Source organism: Mustela putorius, unplaced genomic scaffold, assembly GCF_011764305.1.
Source record: "Mustela putorius furo isolate JIRA1106 unplaced genomic scaffold, ASM1176430v1.1 tig00000165_pilon_pilon_pilon, whole genome shotgun sequence".
Classification (NCBI taxonomy): Eukaryota; Metazoa; Chordata; class Mammalia; order Carnivora; family Mustelidae; genus Mustela; species Mustela putorius.
The window spans coordinates 146,310-161,384 of NW_025421300.1; the positions used below are offsets into that span (position 1 = coordinate 146,310).

The window sequence follows — 15,075 nt, forward strand, 5'->3', positions numbered from 1 at the left end:
ATCAGTTGCGCTCCACCCAAAACTTGTTTGTACCTGTCTATAAAAACCCGGCACCACCCCAGCCGGGTGTGCTCAGCTAGCAGGAGCTGCTGACCACCACCCGCAGGCGCGCGCGCTGACCACCCGCAGGCGCCTGTGTAACAATAAAGAACCTCTTGCTGATTGCATCCAGTGGCAGTGTTGGATTCTTGGGTAAGGGGATCCGCGGGTCTTTCATTTGGAGGTTCCACCGAGACCATCGGACTCCTACCCACGGATCCAACTGACTCCCACCGGGAGGTAAGCTGGCCAACATTCTTGTCTCCTGTCTCATGTTCTCATTTGTATCCAGTCTCGTGTTCTCGTTTGTAGGCCTCTGTTTTGCCTATGCTTCGGTAGTATAGGACTGTACGACAGCGCGTGTTGTTGCTCTGTATTCTGTAGGCAGCTTGAGAAGGAGTTGACGAACTCGGACTTCTCCCCTGCCACCCTGGGGGACGCCCCAGGGATCAAGGTTCTGTCCGCCGCAGAGGAGCCTCGTGGTTCCCCTGGGCTGGTTCTGTCCGCCGCGGGGGGGCCTCGTGGTTCCCCTGGGCTGGTTCTGTCCGCCGCGGGGGAGCCTCGTGGTTCCCCTGGGCTGGTTCTGTCCGCCGCGGGGGGGGCCTCGTGGTTCCCCTGGGCTGGTTCTGTCCGCCGCGGGGGAGCCTCGTGGTTCCCCTGGGCTGGTTCTGTCCGCCGCGGGGGGGCCTCGTGGTTCCCCTGGGCTGGTTCTGTCCGCCGCGGGGGAGCCTCGTGGTTCCCCTGGGCTGGTTCTGTCCGCCGCAGCGGAGCCTCGTGGTTCCCCTGGGCTGGTTCTGTCCGCCACAGGGAGACCTCGTGGTTCCCCTGGGCCGGTTGGATTTGTACTCTCGGTTCGGTACCGAAATCGCGCAGCGTCCTTCTTGTTAATTGTTTTGTGTGTCTTACTTATTGTCCTTGGTGTTTTCTTTGACTCCGAATGGAGGCCAACAATGTATGTCTTCATGTATGTCTCCATGTTATGTCTTTAAATGTGGATATATGTTCCTTGTACTGGTCATGCCTTGAACTGGTCATGAAGGTTACATTCTTTTTAAGGGGACTCTGGCTTTATTTCTCTCTGTTTCTCCTAATAGATGTGGGGGGCTTCTCCCTCACTCACTTCCCATGTAAATGGCTATTACTGGAGCCAACTGGGGTTGGTCTAACTCGAGACAGAGACTATAAGGAATATTCCCAAGCAGCTGCCGAAACTCTTTGTTTCGGGGAAGTTTCCTTGTGTTCTCTGGCCTGACTTGGACTGCCTAACCCCTCCCCCCTTGCTGGTGGGAAAGCATGGCGTCTGCTCCTCTGTTGGGGCTTATGAGCTCTGAAACCGGGAATCTTTTCTCTGCCTCCTGGCAGCACTTTGTTTCCTCTGTTTTCCCCTTCTGTTTCTGTACCAACGCGCGTGCAACCTGCATGACTAGCCTCTAGATCATGCACCACAGCTCCTCTCTTCACTGTCAAGGAGCAAGAAGAGAACCCCCTGGACCTAACACCCACTCCAGATCTTCCCACACATGTCTCAGGTAAACATTCAAAACGGAGTGGGCCCAGGTGGAACGTAAATCAGTGTTGGAACTAAGTTAAGTTTATTGGTTTAATTAAGATAAGACCTGTCTTTGAAGTAACAGCAGTAAATGTGAAGCTTTTATTCTATCAAAGTTTACTGAAGGTCAAATAAGCTTGTGTTACTTGTTAAAATTTGTTAGCAAAGAAATGACTAAACTGATGGTTAATTGTCTGTCTCAAAGTTCTAATGGGTAATTGCTGAAGTAGCTTTCAAAGTCTTTGGTAACCTGAAAGTTTTAAAGTTTTGCTTGGATGACAAATGGAATTAAATTGTGGACATCTAGGTCTTAACCAAACAGGATAAAATGCTAAGTCATTAATTACTGGATGTAGGTTTGTGCTTTTTTACTTACTGCAAAGAAACTAAGAGTATTTAAATCTGCTGGTAAGCTTGTTTTCTACTTAACTGATTCATAAATTGCCACCTGAAGAATTCTGTTGTAACAGTTCACAATTGGTTAATAACTAAAGGTGTTTCTAAGAATACAAAGTTCTGCTTAGTGTAACTAAGACTGATGGAAATAAAGGGAAACTCTGTATGTAGGAAAGTAGGAGATATGTAAGAAAGATTTAAGGAATGGGAATACATTTTGTTGAAGGTAAAGGAAGGTAATTTTGTCCTAAATGAGATGGTTGTTTAGAAGGAAATGGCTTGGGACAAAACCTGAATGCAAAGGAAAGTTGTAGAAGGTTTGTGAAGGGAAATCTTCAGAAAAGGAATTTTATCTATGGTCAAGAATGGATTAAGATTGAAATGAATGGGTTTTAAAGGTACATTGGTACAAGACTGAAATTCTCTGTTCAAAAGGACAGTGTTTTCTTAGATCAATTGATCTGTTAAGAAAAACCAGTTTCTATGTTTTTTGTTTATCAGGTGTTTAACATCCCTAATTATATTTGGGCATGTGCTTTAAAACTTCATAAGATTCTAGCAAATGTTGACAAGATTTAAATTGTAAATCTCTTTAACTCAGGCTTTTCCTTGGTATGTGAAGTTGCTCATGAAGTACTACGGAACCAATGATAAACCTTGGATTACATTTGGGAAAATACTATAACTATTCTAGAGATTCTACGCACTTCCTAAAGTTTTAATGTTTTGAGAGATCATTGCTTGATACTGTAATTATGGAAATGTTATGTATCACAGAAATAACCTGATTTACTTGCAGCTAAATTGTAAACTCCCATGTCTCTTTAGCTCTAACCATATCTATTCTGAGTTTTTTGTAATTTATAATTGTTTTAAATTCTCTGGTAAAATGAGTTTTATCTTCAAGGAGATTCCTATAAAGGACTTTCAGGACAAATACAGATATTTGATATACTTGAAAATCCTAAAACTGAAATGGGTAAGAAATTTCCAAAACGGACTAAAGCCGCATTCACCAGAATTAGTAACATGGGACTAAATGAACTAAAAAGATGATAGTGTTGTGTCTCTTAATGTTTTGTCTTACTTTAAACATTGCTGGTTCTCTCTACTGTTTGCTCTTACAGACTAGGGATACTCCCTCCTAGTTATCTGTAACTTATAGAGATGTAAAAGTGCTCATTTGTAAAAGTGCTCAAAGCATTCAACTTTTCTCTTTATCTGAACCCTCTGAAACCAAAAGGTCTTAGTAAGTATTCTTTCTTCCATGGCAATCAGTCATTTGCATAAGTTCAATAAGAATCTGTTCTCCTTGTAACAGGAAAGAATTGGAAACACGGGTTATTTTACCAAGGCTTTGACTGGGATGTCATATTTGAAAAGACTCAGATATGACCAGACAGCTTTAAGGAACTAAGGTTGACTTTATGAAACCTGGAGCCATAAAGCCCCTTGGGACTGTTGGCCTGATACCTTGCTTACAGAGTTCCCAGCAGCCCCACCAGGTGAGTAAAGAATGTCACTCCTTGGTAGGTGCAGTCTCCGGAAGAGGAATTCACCCAAAGGTATTGCAGGCATGCCTCATGGCAAGTACAGGGCTTGGCTTCTGGCCCGGAGAGGCTACTAAAAGTTCAACCTAGAGATTCCTTATACAAAGTTCCAGCAAAGCAGATTCTAAAAGATCTATTGATCACAGTCACTGTTCTTGCTGAGCTTATGTAAATAATTAGGCCAAGTTTGTTAAAACTGGACTTGTTTCACAAGTGAATTAGTACTGATTTGGCTATCTCTGGAAATGAGGGTTATTTTAGAGAGAAAAATTGTTTTAGTAACACACCTTTATGGATGTTAAATTCTAGATTTGATTGTCTTTAAATGTTTGTTTACCTAAGCTAAACAATTTGAGGTAAACTTCAGAGAAGTTGCACCATAGCTTCTTTAGTCGATCTTATTATTTTGTGGGGATATTAGCAGACCCCACAGCACATGATTAAACAACTGGAAAATGGGATTGATTCCCCTACAATTGTATAACTTAACTAACACCTTATGTGTGGCTGGGATAATGAAATTGCCTAAAAACCACCATACCACACTCCATAGGATTAACTATGGACTTGTGGAGATAATGGATGACCCCACTTTCTTTATGAGTGGATTGGATGATCCATGGGGGGCTCCCCTTATCTCTTGACAAGTTTTCTCACTTGACAATGATCCTCTGTAATCAGGATATTGTTAAGGCTGGACCACTCAAAGGTCGTCTTATTGGTTTCATCCCTTAGTCATATTTATCCTAGAGGCCACCTCTGTTGAGGTGCAATTGCAAATAGATGCTTTAGCTAAGCATGGAACAGCCCTCCTATAAAAGAGCCTCAAAGCTCACTATGGGACAGTCCTTGACTGTAATGATGTCACATCAGGTCCAGATTTGTCTTAGAAGGCAAAGGCCACCAATGGATGATGGAGGCCAACTTATTAAATACTGGGCTACATTAACAGATATGCCAGAAATAAAACTTGTCAAACTTTAAACCTAGTTACCTGTATGCCTGAACCTGACCATTGTACTTCTTTCTCTATAGAGCAAAAAAGGTTATTGATCTTGCTTACAGTAGTTTTCATAGAAAGAATAAGAAAAGCTAGGTGTGCCATAGTGCTCACTAGCACTTTGCAATTGCCAAAGTCTAAGAATTAACATTTATACTGACTCCAAATATGCTTTCCTGGTACTACATGCCCATGGAGCTATTTGGAAGGAAAGGGGATTGCTATCGAGACATAACTCCCCAATCAAATATGGGCCTAAGTTACAAAACCCTCCTTATCGCTATACTGAAGATGGCATATATCAGATCCGGGATACATATTTGTGGTTCACACCCACGATTGGACAGCTCAGTTAAAAGGCAGTTTTATGCTGGGAACAAAAGAATCATACGTAGGATACTTGGACAAATAACACACAGTATCGAGAACGGCTACCACTAGAAAAATGTGTTCCCAAATAATAGTACTCCAGGCTACTGAATGTTTTGCTACTGATTGGGTAAGGTGACCTGGCATTAGATGGCCAGCTCCAAACGAAACCCACTGGATATGTGGAACCAACCTGTGGCCCTGGCTTCCTCCAGGGTAGATAGGTCGCTGTACTTTAGGATTTGCCTGGATCCATGGGCGCATTACTAAAACCATTACAACTCCAGCTAATCTCCCCAACTTGAAACAAAGATGGACACGATCTGTTTTTAAATGGTATGATCACTTAGCATCCATTTTTGTTCCATCTGCGGGACTAGAGGATGTCATGTGGCATGTAGAAGCCCTTAATAAATATACTACAAAGGCACTCAATGATCCACTAAATGGCATCTCCCTGCTTAATACCAAAGTGTCACAGATACACAAGGCAGTCCTACAAAATAGGATGGCTTTAGATGTCCTGACAGCAGCCCAGGGTGGCACATGTGCAATCATCAAAACAGAATGTTGCGTGTACATCCCAGACTATCGCAAAAATGTCACAGGAATAATAAAGGATATGAACACCCAGATTAAGGCCCTACAAGATCCCTCTCTCTCTTTTAGTGATTGGTTAAGTTCCTGGTTTGAAGGAGGGCTATGGCCAAATCTCCTTCTCGGGCTTCTCATTTTTATCACCTCATTAACCTTAATATGTTGCTTTGTTCAATGTTTCTCTACTTGGTGCCGAGACTCCATTGCTGCAATGACTTCACCATGACAGACGATCCTTGTCGCGTGAGAGGACGCCTCTTCGCTGTCAGCGCTGGATTCGGCTGCCTCCGCCTTTCGTAACTCCCCTATACATTCCTCCACTGATCAATATTGACCCCAGTAGGTAGGGACAGCTCTACGCCCCTATTCAGCAGGAAGAAGTTACAGAAGATGAGACCTTCCACCTTCAACCACCTTAAAGATTTAAGAGTCAAAATTGTTCAGGGGGAAATGATGAAGGAGCAGGAGGCTGGCTGAGGATGGAGAAGGGGCTGATGCCTTGCACCCCCTCTTCACCCTTCTCCACCACGAAAACTGGTTCAACAGATTGCCTTGGCTTACTACTTTTGTTGTCATCTATAACGGGCCCTCTCATCATTCTGTTATTAATTCTAACTTTTGGTCCTTGTGTCTTAAACAGGTTAGTACAGTTCATTAAAGATCGCCGGTCTGTTGTTCAGACTATGGTACTGACACAGCGATACCAACTCCTCAAACAAACAGAGCCCTGGACTAGCTCAATGCAAGGGCAGGACATGCAAGAACAAGACGAATGGATAGAAGATTCTATCCATGATAAAGAAAAAGGGGGGAATGAAAGACCCCTCCCCTAGAAGATAGATAGGATAACTAACCGCTTGTTTCCTTTTCTGTGAACCGCTGGCTTTTAGGCGTAAATTAGGTTATTAATTGCTTATTAATCGCTCTTTTGCCCTTCTGTAACCGCTTGGCTTATAGAAATAATAGAGACGCCATGATGGCATTCCTACCTTCCCCCTTCTTGTTCCCCCTTCCCGCCTCTCTCTTCCCGCGCGTGGGTCCTTAGAGCCAATCAGCAAACTCCACATATGCCTTTTTCAAAAGTTCTAACTGTCAACCAATCAGTTGCGCTCCACCCAAAACTTGTTTGTACCTGTCTATAAAAACCCGGCACCACCCCAGCCGGGTGTGCTCAGCTAGCAGGAGCTGCTGACCACCCGCAGGCGCGCGCTGACCACCCGCAGGCGCCTGCGTAACAATAAAGAACCTCTTGCTGATTGCATCCAGTGGCAGTGTTGGATTCTTGGGTAAGGGGATGCGCGGGTCTTTCATTCTCATATATTTTTGGTGTCCAAAGCCCATTCTTAGGCTTAGTAATTCCTTTTAATAACATTCTATTTTTGTTTGTGGATGCAATATCATCTTGTACTTCTGTGAAGATCCTATTAAAATATCTTTTGAAGTTTCTTGATCCTCCTTGTGTTTTCTATTTTATTTATTTTATTTTAAAGATTTTATTTATTTATTTGACAGAGAGCACAAGCAGGGGAAGCAGCAGAGGGCTCTTGATCCCAGGACCCTGGGATCATGACCTGAGCTGAAGACAGATGCAACTGATCCACCCAAGTGCCCCTACATTTTCTATTTTTTTTTAAATAGTTTGTTTGCATTTTTTTTTCTTGTTATATTTCATGTTCAGAGTTCTATTTGCATGAACAGAATCAGTCACTGGTGAACATCATTTAACAATAAGCTGAATTTTTCATTGAAGGGCACACAAATATCAGCATTTCTCTGTTTTGTTTTTTTTTTTCTTCACCACTGGCAGATTTTTCCCTGACAGTGATTCTCTATTCTCCCACCTGGTTATGTACAAGTGAAGCTGGGAGAATTTTCATATTGTTTGGGGAAAGATTTCAACATTCATAGATAGGGAAGTTCCAGTCTTCTGTAGTATGAGGACAGGGTACCAATTGGCTAAAGACTGGTGAAGATGTGAAAAGCTGTTTCATAAACAAATTGCCAACTGATTTTTCAGAGATCCCTAAGACTTAAAGTTACCAAGTTCTTCCAGGGTTCTGAGACATGAATCATCTTGTTCCTTGTCTGCTTGCCCCTCATCCTTTCAATTTACCTTTTCTAGATTGCTACATCATAACCACAGTCTGTCCATTTCTCATCTTTCAAAAGCTTGTTGGAATTTCATCATTATTTTTCTGGGTTTATCACTCTTTAGAAAAAACTTCTTTTGCTATCTTTTCAATGGTGTTATAAAATGGACAGAAGTAACCACTTGTGTCTGATAGACCTCATTAACTAAAGTTATAATTTTCTCTGCAGTCCTTATAATCTGACTTCATTCCTATCATTTCAGTGAAATTTCTTCCATAAAGGTCACAACAAACTGTGCTATATTGCTATATACATTGGGGATTGCCTTGACCTCATATTCCTTGATATTTTGGCCTTTAACACAACTGGTTACTCCTTGAAATTCTTTTAGGGGCTGAATGATCCCACATTCTCCTGGTTTTCTTTTACTTCCTTACCTGGTCCTCAGTCTTCCTCATTTGCTCTTCCTCTTTTTGCCATCACCTTTAAATGTTCAAGTACAAGTCACTAGATCTGTAGTAAACAAGATGGAGACCCAGAAGAGTCTATGGTACAGTTCCAATGTGAGTCCAGGAAAGCTGATGGTGTAAGTTCTAGTCTGAAAGCTGGTAGTCTTGAGACACAATGAAGTTTGATGTTTTAGTTTGAGTGCGAAGCTTGGAAAAAACTGATATTCCAGCTCAAGTAGGCAGGAGGAATTTCCTCTTACTAATGGGAGAGTCAGAATTTTGTTCTCTTTAGGCCTTCAACTAACTTGATAAGGTCCACCCACATTAGGAAGGGCAGTCTCTTTACGCAGTTTACCTAATCAGATATTAATCTCATCGAAAAACACCCTCACAAAGTCAGAATAGTGTTTGACCAGATATCTAAGCACATCATTGCCTAGTCAAATTGACATGTAAAATTAACCATCACAATTGGTTAATCAAGAAATGTCAGTCATTAGACAGTCATAAAATAGATACATATTAAACTGGAACTTTGAATTTTACATCAAACATATAAATACATATTTACTTACCTACCTTCCTTTTATAGTAGACCCAAAGCTTTTTTTTTTTTTTTAATTAATGAATCTGGTAACTGGTGTTCCAGATAGTCTTTTTCACAAAACTATACTCATAATTCATCTACATTTTCATATACATCTACATAATTCATGTACATTTCCTAGTGTGTTTCAAGTGAGAAAAAGATCTTAAAGCTAAAAGCAAAATTTTTCTAGGCCTTAAAAGTTTTTTTTCCCCTAATTCTTTATAATTATTTGATTTAATCTCATTTTAAAAAGCAATTTGCTTTCTGAAGTATTTAATTTAGTTTTCACAGCAGCAACATTTTTCTTTTACAACCTGTCATCTTGGGTAGTATGTAGTTGTCAAGTATTAACATGTAGTTGTTATAGTATTACAGTGACAAGGTTTCCAAATCAAACACAATTGAGTCTAGGGAAGCATACAACTCAGCTGATGGGAGCACAGGTACAAGGATAGAATGGGGGCTAGTATGGCAGTGCTGAGGGTCAGTTTGCTGTGGGAATCATCCAGTATAATTCACAGAGAGAGGGTAGAGAGTCTGTTAATCCTGAGAGTCCCCTCAGTGGAAGCCTTAGTGAATCGCTCCCCATATCATCAGACTAAAATGACATTAAACATTAACTTCTGTTTGCATCAGATTTATTTGAGAGTTCCTAAAGGACATAGGTCACCAGAAAAATAAAATAAACAAGAGGGAGATAATCTATTTCCAGAATTTTCTAGGAATTTTCTTGACTCCTTTGGTTTATTCATTGGTTCCTATTTTCATAATTGCTTTCAAATATGTAATCTAAAAGTGATAATTCTTACTCAAGTCTCTCTGAGTTATTGCCTTTGGTATCTCAAGAATAAAATTATATGCTGTTTTATTGAAATGCCTACTTTTATTATAATAACTACTTTTTTAGAACAAGTAAAATTCTGCTCTATTTCATTCAGATGATAAAATAATCAGTGCTGTACAGTGAAGACAATTCAGAAATCAGTACTTTGATGCATAATGCCATGTAAAGGCAAGTCCCATTTTTACTTTTAAGTAGTGATAAAACACAGCTCAACATTTTCATATGACAAGTTGATATATAAAGAAATACTATTACTTTTGCTAATTACCTTGATACATTTGTGAATCTAAGTAACAAAATTCTTAAAAAGTTAAGCTTTGGGAGATGATAAAAAAAAAGACCAATTTTTAATAATTTTTTTCTGAATACCTGAAAAGATAGTGCTCTTATACAAAGCCATCAGGGACTGTGTTAAACATTCTAGTGACCAATTAGTAACATTTATGCTAAGTGATTTGTCACATTTTCTTTTAATAATATAACTTATTAGAGGCAAAAATGTGTGCTATTTATGGGAGGGTTCCAGGGTCATAAGGCCTCAGTTTGAGTCTCAGCTCCATGTCTTCCTATCTAGCTGAACTTGGGTGATTATTTAAGTCCCTAAAGTGTTAGTGTTGCCAAATGCTGGATCCTCAAAAATTCCATCAAAATAACCTGTTGAAAAGATACATCTGAATTTATTGCTTACCTCAGTAAGGGAGAACACTGCTTTGACCATGAATTAGTAGCATCTTGGAAGGAAGAGAGCAAAGTTGTAATATGAAGTTTCGGTATTTGGTTTAAGGCAAGTCTTTCAAGGCAAGGGATGGCTTTTAATTAGGGCGGGGTAAAGATCACAGCAGAATGCTTTAGGATTTGTGGGTACAGCAAAATGAGGGCTTTGAGCTAAAGGTATGGAAAAATCAGAAAGCAAAGAATTATTTGATGCTATCTATTGAGAAGCCAAACAGTCTTATGTTCATTAAAAATGGATTTTTTCAGGAAGTTCCTGAAAGGAACATTGAAGTTATTTTTAACTTTTATCTCTCTGGACAAAAATTTCCTGCAATAGTTAAGACATTGTGATAAAGAGAGTGGCAAAGTAAAATCACGATAATGTGAATAGTCAAGTATGTTTGTGAGGTGGAATGAGTAGATGGTTTTGATTCTTAGTTTCCATTTGCAAAATGGGAATAATAATAGCATATTTACGGATGATTTGCTAAGTAAGTATTAACAAACCTTCTAGAAGGAAACTGTATGAAGTGGAGGGAGAAAGGCTCAGAGTTGGCCAAATGTAGATTTACTTCTAAGTTACAACTTTGTGGTAAGTGTGATTCTGTTTTGGTGGTCTTCAGAGTGATACTTCTAACAGGGGCATTGTGGGAATTATATTAAGTAATGAATGAGAGTCCTAAACATCGAACATGCAAGTTGACTCAGTGAAAAGCAGCAGAAGTGACTTAAATTCTCACGTGTCAAATAGAGAAATACCTCATATGCAACCTCAGGCTTCAGTCATACCTCTCCAGGCAAATTCTGCTTCCCTGCAGTATCTTCCCCTTTGGCTTTCCAGCAACCAGTAAAAGCACTTAGCAACCATGGCTCTAGTTCTCCAGGTACCAAAAGAAACCATGGCTCTCGTTCTCCAGGTACCAAAGAAACAACACCTCATACCAATCACCTACCCAGCCGGGCCCTCCCATGGCTCAGAGTACACAGTCCCAGCAAATCTTCCCAACAATATCAATAGCCCTACTTCAACCAGATCTGCAGGAACAACCACAGTGAGAAGTGGCTTGAAGATACCCACTTCCCCTTCTCCTGGGGGTTTACCAGTGCCTCACAATAAACTTGCACAACCTATTCATGGACCCTTGCCAGATCCTACAACCTGTGGTCGCCTGAAAGAGGACAATTGGAAGGATGGCTGTTATTGACGAGCAGGGGCAAGAATGCAGAGGTCCACAGCTTCATGGATACCCCTTCACTAAACTAAAAGACAACTTTTATATGCACACTGTTCAGATAAGGCTTGGAATTTATAAAATTTCATCCCTCTCTGTCATAAGTAGCACAAACTGACAGAGATGATCAAGAAACAGGGTTTTTTTTCCATTTCTGTTGGTTTGTCTTTTGTTTATTAAATTTTGGTGGGGTTTTTTTAAGTTGGTTTTTTTGTTTTGTTTGTTTTCTTTTTGAGTGTGTGTTTTTTTAGATTTTATTTATTTATCTGTCAGAAAAAGAAAGCACAAGCAGGGGGAGTGGCAGGCAGAGGGAGAAGCAGGCTCCAGGGAGCCTGATGCAGAACTGGATCCCAAGACCCTGAGATCATGGCATGGGTCAAAGGCAGATGCTTAACAGACTGAGCCATCCAGGCATCCCAAGAAACATTTTAAATGATATTTGACATCAGCTGTATTTGGTTACCATATAGTCACTGTCACAGAATCACTTTTAGTTTTATTTAATAGAAACTAAGCTAATTTTAAAATATTTGACAGAGGCCAATATCTGGACAAAAACTGAGGATGGCAAAGAAAAATGTTCATCAATAAATAAGAAAATACCTTTGTGCAGAAGCAAATGGTGACTTCAAGTTATCCAAACTTCACACTCAACCTATTTTTGGTGTATAAATAGTGTTAATAAATATTTGTGTTAATGAGAAAAAATAATATACAAGAAAATAATACATGGAAGATATATGTTTCAGGCAGGAAGCCATTCCAATGGGGAAATCAAAGAGGGTTTGATGTAGTGACTGATTGTCAAGGAACGAACAGAGGATGTTGAGGAGACAGCAGGAAGTCCCAAAAGAGAGCACTACTGGAGCATGGTAAGGGCTGTAATCCTTGGAGGAAAGCCACCCAACGAGCACTGAGGCCATCTGTAAAGGAACACAGGTGCTCCTGAACCAGGCAGAGAGCAGCAGGAATAAATCCCTGACCTCTTCCTCCTCTTCCTCTCTAATCTCCTGCATTGCATTTGTCAAACTTAACTAAATGACAGAGGGCAGATGAGTCTGGACAGTGCAGACTTCCAGGTTAGCTTCTTGGGGCATGGAGCAGGATGGGGAAGAGCAAAAACTTCGTCACAAGAGGCTAATACACAGAATAACCAGCCTCAGTGGGGACCTTACAAAGTCTGAGTTCTTCCACTGTGACCCATTTAGGAATGATGATAATGTTGACATAGAGGTATATGTCAGTATAGTACTAAAGAAACCTCTGTATGTCTATTTTGAGGGAAACAAATTTAAACACTAACCACATACAATCCTTGGTTAATGTAAGGATGTTTACCAAATGGCCCTGCTTACTATATAATGGGACTGATACTCTATCTACTTGTGAGCAAATCAGGGTGTAAAGAATATACAGTGTCCATTTGGATCAGAAACACAATGTCCTTTCAGTTTCAGAATCCCCCTTAATAAAACCTTTTTTTTTTTTTTTTAAACTTGGGATAAAAAAGAATTGGTTGAACACAAATGAACCCACATTATGGAATAAACATACCAAAATATACAAGTGGGTTTGATGGCAATGACGCTATTACCAAAGCATTATCATAGGGCACACTGAAGAGCCTGGTCAGAAGCTTTTAGAATGACTTTCAGGAACTCCTTTGTGTCCTGATTCAGTGATATTCTTGATCTCACTTAATTAGAATCTTGACCTGTTTCATATGGGGTGCCCATTGACATGTACCAATGCTTATGTTTGATATTGCAGACCCCTCTCAGACACACAAAGTTCATTAACCTTACTTCTCTCTTTTTTTTTCCTTAATATTTTATTTATTTGTTTGACAGAGAGAGAGAGAATGAGAGTGAGAGAACATAAGCAGGGGGAGCAGCAGAGGGAGAGTGAGAAGCAGACTTCCCACTGAGCAGGGAGTCTGACCTAGGGCTTGATCTCAGGATCCTGAGATCATGACCTGAGCTAAGACAGCGACTTAACTGACTGAGCCTGCCAGGGGCCCCTAGCCTTATTTCTCTTACCATATAAACTCCTTTAGAATATTTTTGTATGTCCACGAATATCCTCTGAAAATGCTTGTTTCTGCTGTATAGGAAGGTATGAGACTACGACTTACTCCCACCATTGCCTCCTGACAACAGTTTTAAGTAGGGAAAAGAGTATCTTCTAGAATGAGTCTATTCACTTGGTATTCAAAGTCAGTTCCTTTTGTGGTTGGTTGTTTCCCATTGCAAAAATGTCCACACTGTTGGATCCGAGCTTGACCTACTTTCCTGAATGGGAATTTAACAATTGAATGTTCCTTTCGATCAGCACTTCTGAACCTTGTTATGGTCTTATGTAGAAAATGTTGAGGGGCACCTGGCTGGCTTAGTCAGCAGAGCATGTGACTATTGATCTCAGGGTCATGAGTTCAAGCCCCATGTTGGGCATGGAGTCTACTTAAAATAAAAATTAAGAAATATATATATATAAATAATATATATTAAGAATATAGATAGATAGATAGATAGATAAAGAAAATGTTGAAAGGAGAATAGATCATGGAAAGATCCTCAAGAATAGTCACCCCTTTAGAAAAATCACTTATCTATGTTCTGGGCATTTTATATCCTAATGCTTCTCTGTGATGCCATTCCCATTACTTTATCATCATAACTTATCTTTCAATCAAATAAGTTTTAGAAAAATGACAGTGTATACTTTCCAGGGGAACTTTTTAAAGGAGATAACTGTAGTTTTGGTGTATAAACTCAGATATGCTTATTTGTTTTTAAAAATGTGGTCCTATTTCTTTATAACTTACATAAACTTTTATATTTTGCACATTCTTAAGTACAGATCTATTCATCTTCTCTAAAAACGTGCAAGTTCCTTCAAGGCTGAGGCTATAACTTACTCAGCTCTTTTATTCCATCAGTGTATTCCCTTGCTTAATGATTTTACTTCATTTGTGAAATGCTGCCACCATGTGAAGAACCATTAAATGAAAAAGAAATCCATTAAATTTTTCCTTTTTAATTTTCAAAGAATGTAGTTTGAATATCTCATGTACTTAATAACATTTTAATGTGTAAATAAGTGTGATTTATTATTATTGTTATTATTTAAGATTTATGTATTTATTTTAAGGGGGAGGGACAGAGGAGAGTATCCTCAAGCAGACTCCCCAATGGTCACAGAGCCCCATGTGGAGCTCGATCCCATGACCCATGAGATCATGACCTGAGCTGAAACTAAGAGTCAGATGCCTAACTGACTGAGCCACCCAGATGCCCCAGGAGTGATTTATTAGTAGCACAACATTTACCAGTAAATAAATAAATGCTGCAAAAGTGCTTGAAACTATTTATTCATGACATTTCAAAAAACCAATTAATTAATTATTTATTTTAAAACCCAACAGCACTCTCAGCACCAGTTTTATTAACCGTCTTTTTTTTTTATTTTTTATTTTTTATAAACATATAATATATTTTTATCCCCAGGGGTACAGGTCTGTGAATCACCAGGTTTACACACTTCACAGCACTCACCAAAGCACATACCCTCCCCAATGTCCATAACCCCACCCCCTTCTCCCAACCCCCCTCCCCCAAGCAACCCTCAGTTTGTTTTGTGAGATTAAGAGTCACTTA

At 39.9% G+C, this 15,075-nt stretch overlaps 1 pseudogene; it reads left to right on the forward strand.

Annotated features, from left to right (window-relative positions):
- Positions 1-10,870: 10,870 nt before the first annotated feature.
- Positions 10,871-11,392, forward strand: LOC101676128 (annotated as a pseudogene).
- Positions 11,393-15,075: the final 3,683 nt, after the last annotated feature.